Here is a 12,935-nt window from a genome sequence, read left to right on the forward strand (position 1 = left end):
AACAATGACCCCTCAGAGCTGATGTATACAGTAAAGATGCTAAGAAATGTGCTTAAGCTAGGACAGGGAAAGGCAAAGACTCTACTCAATCTGCTATAGCACTCAGAGTACACGGAGGTATGCTTGGTTACAGCAGTCAGACGTGACATTGTCATTCCAGGTGGACAAACAAAATGGATTCATCCCTGTATCTCAAGAGAAGCCTCCTTCAATTATGAAATTGCGTTATTTGAACCGGGCGTGAGAGTGATCTGTGGCCTGGACCTACAAAATCAGGTCGTGAAAACATCAAAACGCCCATCTCGAGAATTTGACATTGCAGTAGTGAATACAATGGTGTGTCGTACACTATTGTCAATGTTGTGCACACTAGATGAAGAGAGAAAGGCCAACTGGGATGATTATCTGAACAAGGTCATTCACGCATATAATTGTACAACCAGTTAGAGGTCGACCGATTAATCGGCATGGCTGATTTAATTAGGGCAGATTTCAAGTTTTCATAACAATCGGTAATCAGCATTTTTGGACGCCGATTACATTGCAATCCACGAGGAGACTGTGTGGTAGGCTGACCACCTGTTATGTGAGTGCAGCGTCAAAAGGACCTTGTGGCTGCAAGGAGCCCAGGTAAGTTGCTAGCTAGCATTACATTTATCTTGTAAAAAAAAACAATCTTAACATAATCACTAGTTAACTACACATGGTTGATGATATTACTAGTTTAACTAGCTTGCATATAATCAATGCGGTGCCTGTTAATTTATCATCGAATCACAGCCTACTTCAACTTCTCCAAACAGGTGATGACTTAACAAAAGCGCATTCACGAAAAAGCACAATCGTTGCACCAATATACCTAACCATAAACATCAATGCCTTTATTACAATTAATATACAGGTATTTTTTTTAAACCTGCATATTTAGTTAAAAGAAATGAATGTTAGCAGGCAATATTAACTAGGGAAATTGTATCACTTCTCTTGCGTTCAGTGCAAGCAGAGTCAGGGTATAATGCAGTAGTTTGGGCCGCCTGGATCGTTGCGAACTGTGTGAAGACCATTTCTTCCTAACAAAGACAATAATTAATTTGCCAGAATTTTACATAATTATGACATAACATTGAAGGTTGTGCAATGTAATAGCAATATTTAGACTTAGGGTTGCCACCCATTCGATAAAATATGGAACGGTTCCGTATTTCACTGAAAGAATAAACGTTTTGTTTTTCGAAATGAAATATTAATGACCAAAGTCTCGTATTTCTGTATATTTATTATATTATAATTAAGTATATGATTTGATAGAGCAGGCTGACTGAGCAGTGGTAGGCAGCAGCAGGCTCGCAAGCATTTATTCAAACAGCACTTTCCTGGTTTGCCAACAGCTCTTAGCAATGCTTGAAGCACAGTGCTGTTTATGACTTCAAGTCTATCAACTCCTGAGATTAGGCTGGCAATACAAAAGTGCTTCTTAGAACATCCAATAGTCAAAGGTATATGAAATATAAATGGTATAATAGAGAGAAATAGTCCAATAATTCCTATACTAACTACAACCTAAAACTTCTTAACTGGGAATATTGAAGAACTGGAAATATTGAACCACCAGCTTTCATATGTTCTGAGCAAGGAACTTAAATGGTAGCTTTAGTGCATAATGCACTTTTATTTTATTCTCCAACACTGTTTTTTTTTGCATTATTTAAACCAAATTTAACACGTTTCATTATTTATTTGAGACTCAATTTATTTTATTTATGTATTATATTATGTTAAAATAAGTGTTCATTCAGTATTGTTGTAATTGCCATTATTACATATATATATGTGTATATATGTTTGTGTATATATTTTTATTTATTTATCCATCTGTTATTTTACCAGGTAAGTTGACTGAGAACATATTCTCATTTGCAGCAACGACCTGGGGAATAGTGTCGTGGAAATTTCCTGTATTTACCAAATCATGAGAGCAAACCACACACTAGTCAGAGTTATCATAAAGTCCATCTTTAATTATTTGAGCTCCATCACAACCCTGTGACTCTCAGATCAATTCAGTGTCTATAAATGAATTCTCTGAGAGTCCCTTACACATTGCAACTGAGATCCTTTATAGCAAAAACACACATAGCCAGACAACATTGGCCATAATTTATTGTTCAGCTTTGTCTCCTAAACTATGTTCTTTTCTCGCTCTCAGAACCATAAAACAAATCCTCACATCAACAGGCATATATCAAATCCACCCCTCCTTGACAAGATCACAGAGACACAGTGACTGGCACACAGACATTGTGGAGCCAAGAGATACACGCTTGACCTCTCCCCTCTCTGCGGCCCAAGTAACTTAGTCCTGACAGAGAACAGATGACTGCAACACAGCTACAGTATTATACAAAAATAAACATTCTGATGAGAAGTAACTTACCATGATAAATATAAAACATCTTACCAACTAATTCTGATTATTCCCCAACAATATATATATATTTTTTTTACCTTTATTTAACCAGGCAAGTCAGTTAAGAACACATTCTTATTTTCAATGACGGCCTGGGAACAGTGGGTTAACTGCCTGTTCAGGGGCTTTTTGTTTTAGATTCCGTCTCTCACAGTTGAAGTGTATCTATGATAAAAAATTACAGACCTCTACATGCTTTGTAAGTAGGAAAACCTGCAAAATCGTCAGTGTGTCAAATACTTGTTCTCCCCACTGAAAATCTAGACATGGAAACGTGATACATCTAGACATAGATGAACATCTAGACATGGAAATATTATATACATCTAGACATAGATGAACATCTAGACATGGAAACATGATATACATCTAGACATAGGTGAACATCTAGACATGGAAACATTATATACATCTAGACATAGATGAACATCTAGACATGGAAACATTATATACATCTTGACATAGGTGAACATCTAGACATGGAAACATTATATACATCTAGACATAGGTGAACATCTAGACATGGAAACATTATATACATCTAGACATAGATGAACATCTAGACATGGAAACATTATATACATCTAGACACAGGTGAACATCTAGACATGGAAACATTATATACATCTAGACATAGATGAACATCTAGACATGGAAATATTAAATACATCTAGACATAGGTGAACATCTAGACATGGAAACATGATATACATCTTGACATAGGTGAACATCTAGACATGGAAACATGATATACATCTTGACATAGGTGAACATCTAAAAATGGAAATATTACATTCATCTAGACTGGTGAACATCTAACCATTGAAACATTACATAGATCCAGACATGGAAACATTATATCCATCTAGACATGGAAACGTTATATGCATCTAGACATGAAAAAGTTATATACATCTAGACATGGAAACATTACATACATCTAGACTTAGGTGAACATCTAGACATGGAGATGGAGAGCGAGAGAGAGAGAGAGAAAGAAAGAAAGAACAAGAGAGAATTAGAGAGAGCATACTTAAATTCACACAGGACACCGGAAAAGACAGGATAAATACCCCAGATATAGCAGACTGACCCTAAACTACTGCAGCATAAATACTGGAGGCTGAGACAGGAGGGGTCAGGAGACAGTGTGGACCCATCCGATGATACCCCCGGACAGGGCCAAACAGGAAGGATATAACCCCACCCACTTTGCCAAACGCACAGCCCCCACACCACTAGAGGGATATCTTCAACCACCAACCTACCATCCTGAGACACAACCCAAAGGGGGGGCGCCAACCCAGACAGGAAGATCACATCAGTGACTCAACCCACTCAAGTGACGCATCCCTCCTAGGGACGGCATAAAAGAGCACCAGTAAGCCAGTGACTCAGCCCCTGTAATAGGGTTAGAGGCAGAGAATCCCAGTGGAAAGAGGGGAACCGGCCAGGCAGAGACAGAAAGGGCGGTTCGTTGCTCCAGAGCCTTTCCATTCACCGTCACACTCCTGGGCCAGACTACACTCAATCATATGACCCACTGAAGAGATGAGTCTTCAGTGAAGACTTAAAGGTTGAGACCGAGTTTGCGTCTCTCACATGGGTAGGCAGACCATTCCATAAAAATTGAGCTCTATAGGAGAAAGCCCTGCCTCCAGCTGTTTGCTTAGAAATTCTAGGGACAATTAGGAGGCCTGCGTCTTGTGACCGTAGCGTACGTGTAGGTATGTACGGCAGGATCAAATCAGAGAGATAGGTAGGAGCAAGCCCATGTAATGCTTTGTAGGTTAGCAGTAAAACCTTGATATCAGCCCTTGCCTTGACAGGAAGCCAGTGTAGGGAAGCTAGCACTGGAGTAATATGATCAAATGTTTTGGTTCTAGTCAGGATTCTAGCAGCCGTATTTAGCACTAACTTAAGTTTATTTAGTGCTTTATCCGGGTAGCCGGAAAGTAGAGCATTGCAGTAGTCTAACCTAGAAGTGACAAAAGCATGGATTAATTTTTCTGCATCATTTTTGGACAGAAAGTTTCTGATTTTTGCAATGTTACATAGATGGAAAAAAGCTGTCCTTGAAATAGTCTTGATATGTTCGTCAAAAGAGAGATCAAGGTCCAGAGTAACGCCGAGGTCCTTCACAGTTTTATTTGAGATGACTGTACAACCATTAAGATTAATTGTTGTACTCTTCGATACTGCACGGTACTGTCTTTCCAAGCTAGTCGGAAGACTTCCAATTTGGTGTGGCGCCATTTCCGTTCCAATTTTCTGGAAGCTTGCTTCAGAGCTCGGGTATTTTCTGTATACCAGGGAGCTAGTTTCTTATGAGAAATGTTTTTAGTTTTTAGGGGTGCAACTGCATCTAGGGTATTGCGCAAGGTTAAATGTAGTTCCTCAGTTAGGTGGTTAACTGATTTTTGTCCTCTGACGTCCTTGAGTAGACAGAGGGAGTCTGGAAGGGCATCAAGGAATCTTTGTGCTGTCTGTGAATTTATAGCACAACTGTTGTTGCTCCTTGGTTGGGGTCTGAGCAGATTATTTGTTGCAATTGCAAACGTCATAAAATGGTGGTCCGATAGTCCAGGATTATGAGGAAAAACATTGAGATCCACAACATTTATTCCATGGGACAAACTAGGTCCAGAGTATGACTGTGACAGTGAGTAGGTCCAGAGACATGTTGGACAAAACCCACTGAGTCGGTGATGGCTCCAAAAGCCTTTTGGAGTGGGTCTGTGTACTTTTCCATGTGAATATTAAAGTCACCAAAAATTAGAATCTTGTCTGCTATGACTACAAGATGTTGCTTCAATATATCCACATAATTTTCCATCCTCATGATGCCATCTATTTTGTGAAGTGCACCAGTCCCTCTTGCAGCAAAGCACCCCCACAACATGATGCTGCCACCCCTGTGCTTCATGGTTGGAATGGTGTTCTTCGGTTTGCAAGTGTCCCCCTTTTTCCTCCAAACATAAGGATGATCATTATGGCCAAACAGTTCTATTTTTGTTTCATCAGACTAGAGGACATTTCACCCAAAAGTACGGTCTTTGTCCCCATGTGCAGTTGCAAACCGTAGTCTGGCTTTTTTTATGGCAGTTTTGGAGCAGTGGCTTCTTCCTTGCTGAGTGGCCTTTCAGGTTATGTCGATATAGGACTCGTTTTACTGTGGATATAAATAAATTTGTGCCTGTTTACTCCAGCAAAGGTCCTTTGCTGTTGTTCTGGGATTGATTTACACTTTTCGCACCAAAGTACGCTCCTCTCTAGGAGACAGAATGAGTCTCCTTCCTGAGCCGTGTGACGGCTGCGTCGTCCCATGGTGTTTATACTTGCGTACTATTGTTTGTACAGATGAACGTGGTACCTTCAGGCATTTGGAAATTGCTCCCAAGGATGAACCAGACTTGTGGAGGTCTATAATTGTTTTTTCTGAGGTCTTGGCTGATTTCTTTTGATTTTCCCAAGATGTCAAGCAAAGAGGCACTGAGTTTGAAGGTAGACCTTGAAAACATCCACAGGTACACCTCCAATTGACTCAAATTATTTCAATTAACACATCACAAGCTTCTAAAGCCATGACATAATTTTTTTTAATTTTCCAAGCTGTTTAACTTAGTGTATGTAAACTTCTGACCCACTGGAATTTTGATACAGTGAATTCTAAGTGAAATAATCTGTCTGTAAACAATTGTTGTGAAAATGACTTGTGTCATGCACAAAGTAGATGTCCTAACTGACTTGCCAAAACTATAGTTTGTTAACAAGAAATTTGTGGAGTGGTTAACAAACAAGTTTTAATGACTCAACCTAAATGTATGTAAACTTTCTGACTTCAACTGTAGGTGAACATTTAGACATTGAAACATTATATTCATCTAGACATAGGTGAACGTCTAGACATGGAAACATTATATAAATCTAGACATGGAAACGTTATATACATCTAGACATGGAAACATTATATACATCTCGACATGGAAACATTATATATATATCGACATAGGTGAATATCTAGACATGGAAACATTATATACATCTAGACATAGATAAACATCTAGACATGTAAACATGATGTACATCTAGACATTGAAATATTATATATATATCGACATAGGTGAATATCTAGACATGGAAACATTATATACATCTAGACATAGATAAACATCTAGACATGTAAACATGATGTACATCTAGACATGGAAACATTATATATATATCGACATAGGTGAATATCTAGACATGGAAACATTATATACATCTAGACATAGATAAACATCTAGACATGTAAACATGATGTACATCTAGACATTGAAACATTATATATATATCGACATAGGTGAATATCTAGACATGGAAACATTATATACATCTAGACATAGATAAACATCTAGACATGTAAACATGATGTACATCTAGACATGTAAACATGATGTACATCTAGACATAGATAAACATCTAGACATGGAAACATGATGTACATCTAGACATGGAAACATTATATACATCTAGACATAGATAAACATCTAGACATGGAAACATTATATACATCTAGACATAGATAAACATCTAGACATGTAAACATGATGTACATCTAGACATGGAAACATTATATACATCTAGACATAGATAAACATCTAGACATGTAAACATGATGTACATCTAGACATGGAAACATTATATACATCTAGACATAGATAAACATCTAGACATGTAAACATGATGTACATCTAGACATGGAAACATTATATACATCTAGACATGTAAACATGATGTACATCTAGACATTGGTGAACATCTTGTCACGACTTCCGCCGAAGTCGGTCCCTCTCCTTGTTCGGGCGGTGTTTGGCGGTCGACGTCACCGACCTTCTAGCCATCACTGATCCATTTTTCATTTTCCATTGGTTTTGTCTGGTCTTCCTTCACACCTGGTTCCAATCCCATCAATTACATGTTGTGTATTTAACCCTCTGTTTCCCCTCATGTCCTTGTAGGCAATTGTTTGATTGAATGTTTGTGTAATTATGTGTTGGTGCGCGACGGGTTTTGTACCCACTTTTTATTATTTTGTAATTTTGGTTTTGGAGTTTTGTGAAGCACTGATTAACGACTCTGTTTATACCAAGTTTGATTCTCCTGCGCCTGACTTCCCTGCCACCAACACGCACCCATTACACATCTAGACATGGAAACATTATAATCATCGATACATAGGTGAACATCTAAACATGAAACATTATATACATCTAGACATGGAAACATTATATACATCTAGACATGGAAACATTATATACATCTAGACATAGGTGAACATCTAGACATGGAAACATTATATACATCTAGACATAGATGAACATCTAGACATGGAAACATTATATACATCTAGACATAGGTGAACATCTAGACATGGAAACATTATATACATCTAGACATAGATGAACATCTAGACATGGAAATATTATATACATCTAGACATGGAAACATTATATACATCTAGACATAGATGAACATCTAGACATGGAAATATTATATACATCTAGACATAGGTGAACATCTAGACATGGAAACATTATATACATCTAGACATAGATGAACATCTAGACATGGAAACATTATATACATCTAGACATAGGTGAACATCTAGACATGGAAACATTATATACATCTAGACATAGATGAACATCTAGACATGGAAATATTATATACATCTAGACATAGGTGAACATCTAGACATGGAAACATTATATACATCTAGACATAGATGAACATCTAGACATGGAAACATTATATACATCTAGACATAGATGAACATCTAGACATGGAAACATGATATACATCTAGACATAGGTGAACATCTAGACATGGAAACATGATATACATCTAGACATAGGTGAACATCTAAACATGAAACATTATATACATCTAGACATGGAAACATTATATACATCTAGACATGGAAACATTATATACATCTAGACATAGGTGAACATCTAGACATGGAAACATTATATACATCTAGACATAGGTGAACATCTAGACATGGAAACATTATATACATCTAGACATAGGCGAACATCTAGACATGGAAACATTATATACATCTAGACATAGGTGAACATCTAGACATGGAAACATTATATACATCTAGACATAGGCGAACATCTAGACATGGAAACAGTATATACATCTAGACATGGAAACATTATATACATCTAGACATAGATGAACATCTAGACATGGAAACATTATATACATCTAGACATAGATGAACATCTAGACATGGAAACATTATAAACATCTAGACATGGAAACATTATATACATCTAGACATAGATGAACATCTAGACATGGAAACATTATATACATCTAGACATAGATGAACATCTAGACATGGAAATATTATATACATCTAGACATAGATGAACATCTAGACATGGAAACATTATATACATCTAGACATAGATGAACATCTAGACATGGAAATATTATATACATCTAGACAGGCGAACATCTAGACATGGAAACACTGTATACATTAGACATGGAAACAGTAGATACATCTAGAAATGGAAACATTATATACATATAGACATGGAAATGTTTTATACATCTAGACATAGAAAAGTTATATATATCCAGACATTTAAATATTATATACATCTAGACATCGAAATATTATATTCATCTCGACATGGAAACATTATATACATCTAGACATGGAAACATTATATACATCTAGACATGGAAACATTATATACATCTAGAAATAGGTGAACATATAGACATGGAAACAGTATATACATCTAGACATGGAAACAGTAGATACATCTAGAATTGGAAACATTATATACATCTAGACATGGAAATGGGGCGGCAGCGTAGCCTAGTGGTTAGAGTGTTGGACTAGTAACCGAAAGATTGCAAGATTGAATCCCCGAGCTGACAAGGTACAAATATGTCGTTCTGCCCCTGAACAAGGCAGTTAACCCACTGTTCCTAGGCCGTCATTGTAAATAAGAATTTGTTCTTAACTGACTTGCCTGGTTAAATAAAGGTAAAATAAAAAATGTTTTATACATCTAGAAATAAAAAAGCTATATACATCTAGACATGGAAATATTATACCGTATATATCTAGACATGGAAACATTATACACGTCTAGACATATGTGAACATCTAGACATGGAAACATATACACTACTGTTCAAAATTTTGGGGTCACTTAGAAATGACTTTGTTTTTCAAAGAAAAGCAATTTTTTGTCCATTTTATTAACATTAAATTGATCAGAAATACAGTGTAGACATTGTTAATGTTGGAAATTACTATTGTAGCTGGAAACAGCTGATTTTTAATGGAATACCTACATAGGCGTACAAAGGCCCATTATCAGCAACCATCACTCCTGTGTTCCAATGGCACGTTGTGTTAGCTAATCCAAGTTTATAATTTTAAAAGGCTAATTGATAATTAGAAAACCCTTTTGCAATTATGTTAGCACAGCTGAAAACTGTTGTTCTGATTAAAGAAGCAATAAAACGGGACTTCTTTAGACTACTTGAGTATCTGGAGCAACAGCATTTGTGGGTTCGATTACAGGCTCAAAATGGCCAGAAACAAAGACCTTTCTTCTGAAACTCTTCAGTCTATTCTTGTTCTGATAAATGAGGCTATTCCATGCGAGTAATTGCCAATAAACTGAAGATCTCGTACAACGCTGTGTACTACTCCTTTCACAGAACAGCGCAAACTGGCTCTAACCAGAATAGAAAGAGGAGTGGGAGGCCCCGGTGCACAACTGAGCAAGAGGACAAGTACATTAGAGTGTCTAGTTTGAGAAACAGACGCTTCACAAGTCCTCAACTGGCAGCTTCATTAAATAGTACCCTCAAAACACCAGTCTCAACGTTGTGCACCGGGGCCTCCCACTCCTCCCACATGTCTCTATAGCCTACCAGTTGTGTCGGTCAAGCAATAGGCCTAATTGTGTCCATAGGCTTATTGACACTGTGCATATGTCCTGATGGACTCAAAAGCTACTTAAGTTCACTCGCGCCAATGTTTGAGGTAGGCCTAATTGGGATCGTCCTTTTTAACAGAGCTATAGAGCGTTGTCAGGAAGGCTGCTGTCATGGGTAGAAGTGGTGAAGATCCATGTCTGGGTGTTGGACAGATAGCCTGTTTGCGCGTTCGTAGGTCGACATCCTCGACAATAGAGTAGCAAGCAATGCGGAGGCTAGAGGGACAGCGAAAAGTGGGGTATAAGTCAACAGGATGACATAGCCTAAATAACTCACGCTGTATTAGTAGTTAGGTTCGGACATGACCATGTCTCAACAGCAGAGCTGGAGAGCTTTGTATCCCATAGCCTCTCATCTTGCATTTATTGGACTCAGAGCAGTGGTCATGTTTCTCCTCCCTGCAGTTGTGCGCCTCTGTTTCGAAACGCTGCCTTTTAATGCAGGTAACCAACCAATGTGGAGACGTCAGGTGAAAGTCTGATGACCGTACTTCCTTGTTGAGACCTGCAGAGGGAATAAGTTCTCCAAAACCACTGGTATAGAGACAGACACCATGGATTACTGCATAAACCCGTGCTCAATCATTCATTTCACTAAATGGATAGTGTCATGACTTCCGCCTAAGTTGGTCCCTCTCCTTGTTCGGGCGGTGTTCGGCGGTAGACGTCACCGACCTTCTAGCCATCGCTGATCCATTTTTCATTTGTTTTGTCTTGTTGTTGTTTTGTCCATCACACCTGGTTCCAATCCCATCAATTATATCTTGTGTATTTATTTTAACCCTCTGTTTCCCCTCATGTCCTTGTCAGTGATTGTTTGTTGTATGCTATTGTGCGAGTATGTTCTGGTGTGCGACGGATTTTGTACCCTCTTATATTATTTTTTTATATTTTGGTTTTCAAGTTTTTTTTTGCATTTATTAAACTGCTCCGTTTATACCAAGTTCACTCTCCTGCGCCTGACTTCCCTGCCACCAGCACGCACCCATTACAGATAGGCTATTCTTTTGGCCTATTCAATAGTCGTTTTTCGTATCATAGGCTAATTGTCTAGTCAAAGTAATCTATATGGCATAGTAATGGCATAGTATCCCACATATCTTGATAAGTAAATATTGTAAACCATAGCCTAATAGCATTTCCAACTTGGTTGTTGAACTGTGAGGCTCTTTTCCCTGGGACTGTCACTGAAGGTGACTCAGTCCAGGAGACGCTGGACGGGTCAGGTCTTAAAAGCTTGGTTTCACATCTGAGAGTTTCAATATGTTCATAGGTCTGTGGACAAAGCTCAGTTTTTACATCATACCTAATTATTGATGTAGTTCATATAGGCTCATCAGAAATGTCCAGATCCTGAAATATGCAAAACTAAGAAACTCTTCTCCATGGGTCATAACCACTGTGTAGATCATTGGTCATAACCGCAAAGTTCACCAGACAGCGGCTGCCTGCCCATGATTAAATGCCTCTATAATGCAATATCGAATGACATTCATGCTTTCCTATATAATCAAGTGGTTATGTTATCTAAGCTCGTAAGCACTGAAGCTTGTGGTGATCAGTTGCATGTTATTGAGCCTCTCCACAAGTATAGAAACGACAGGTTAAAGTGCTTAAGTTTGTAAAAGTGGAAGTGGAAGTGGTGTCCTCACTGACCTAGGCCAATTTGGATTGTGCACACGACCCACTGCAGTGAATGTCAAACATCAAATCATTGGAATGACAAACAAACAAATCTATAAATAACTTGAATCTGTTTAATGGATTGCATAATATATAAGATCAAAAGCATGTAGAAAGACCCATTTATAATGTTTTGTGTTGTCAAGAAGCCATGACTGTTAATTAGCCAAAACGTGCTAACGGGTCAAACCAGAACAGATAACTAAAAACACAACATTTGAATAATAAAATAATTATTCAGTTTCTAATTTTTTTATATTTCCTTTAGACAATGAAAATAACATAACCGTTTATGTGTTGTTTAATTTCAGATTCAAATCAAATAAAAAGAGGAATGACCCTTTACTTGTTTTTTTAATATTGTTATCTAATAGGCCAAAAAGTACACAGACCCATAAATGAGAAAAGGAGTTGCTATCTGATTTTCGATTTTCGTTCTTAAAATTCAGAAACTTAATTTATTTACAGTTTTTACACTTCCTATTTACAGTTTTTACACTTCTTGATTTGAATGGAATAACCAATGAACAAAGATACACGGACCAAGAATGAAGATCTGGTTAATGGCTCCACTGAATTTCTGGTTATATAAATGGAAAGGCTGCTCTCTATGTTGACCCAGAGCATTGCACCAATAACGGTGTGAACTTGTGCAACTTGGCCCAGCAACTAACGTAACAGTCTTTATCGCTGTTACTGCACTCTGACACTACTGACTCAGATCATGAGGTCAAAGTTCACATGATACTGTGTGT

Source organism: Oncorhynchus clarkii, chromosome 20 (genome assembly GCF_045791955.1).
Source record: "Oncorhynchus clarkii lewisi isolate Uvic-CL-2024 chromosome 20, UVic_Ocla_1.0, whole genome shotgun sequence".
In the NCBI taxonomy this organism is placed as follows: Eukaryota; Metazoa; Chordata; class Actinopteri; order Salmoniformes; family Salmonidae; genus Oncorhynchus; species Oncorhynchus clarkii.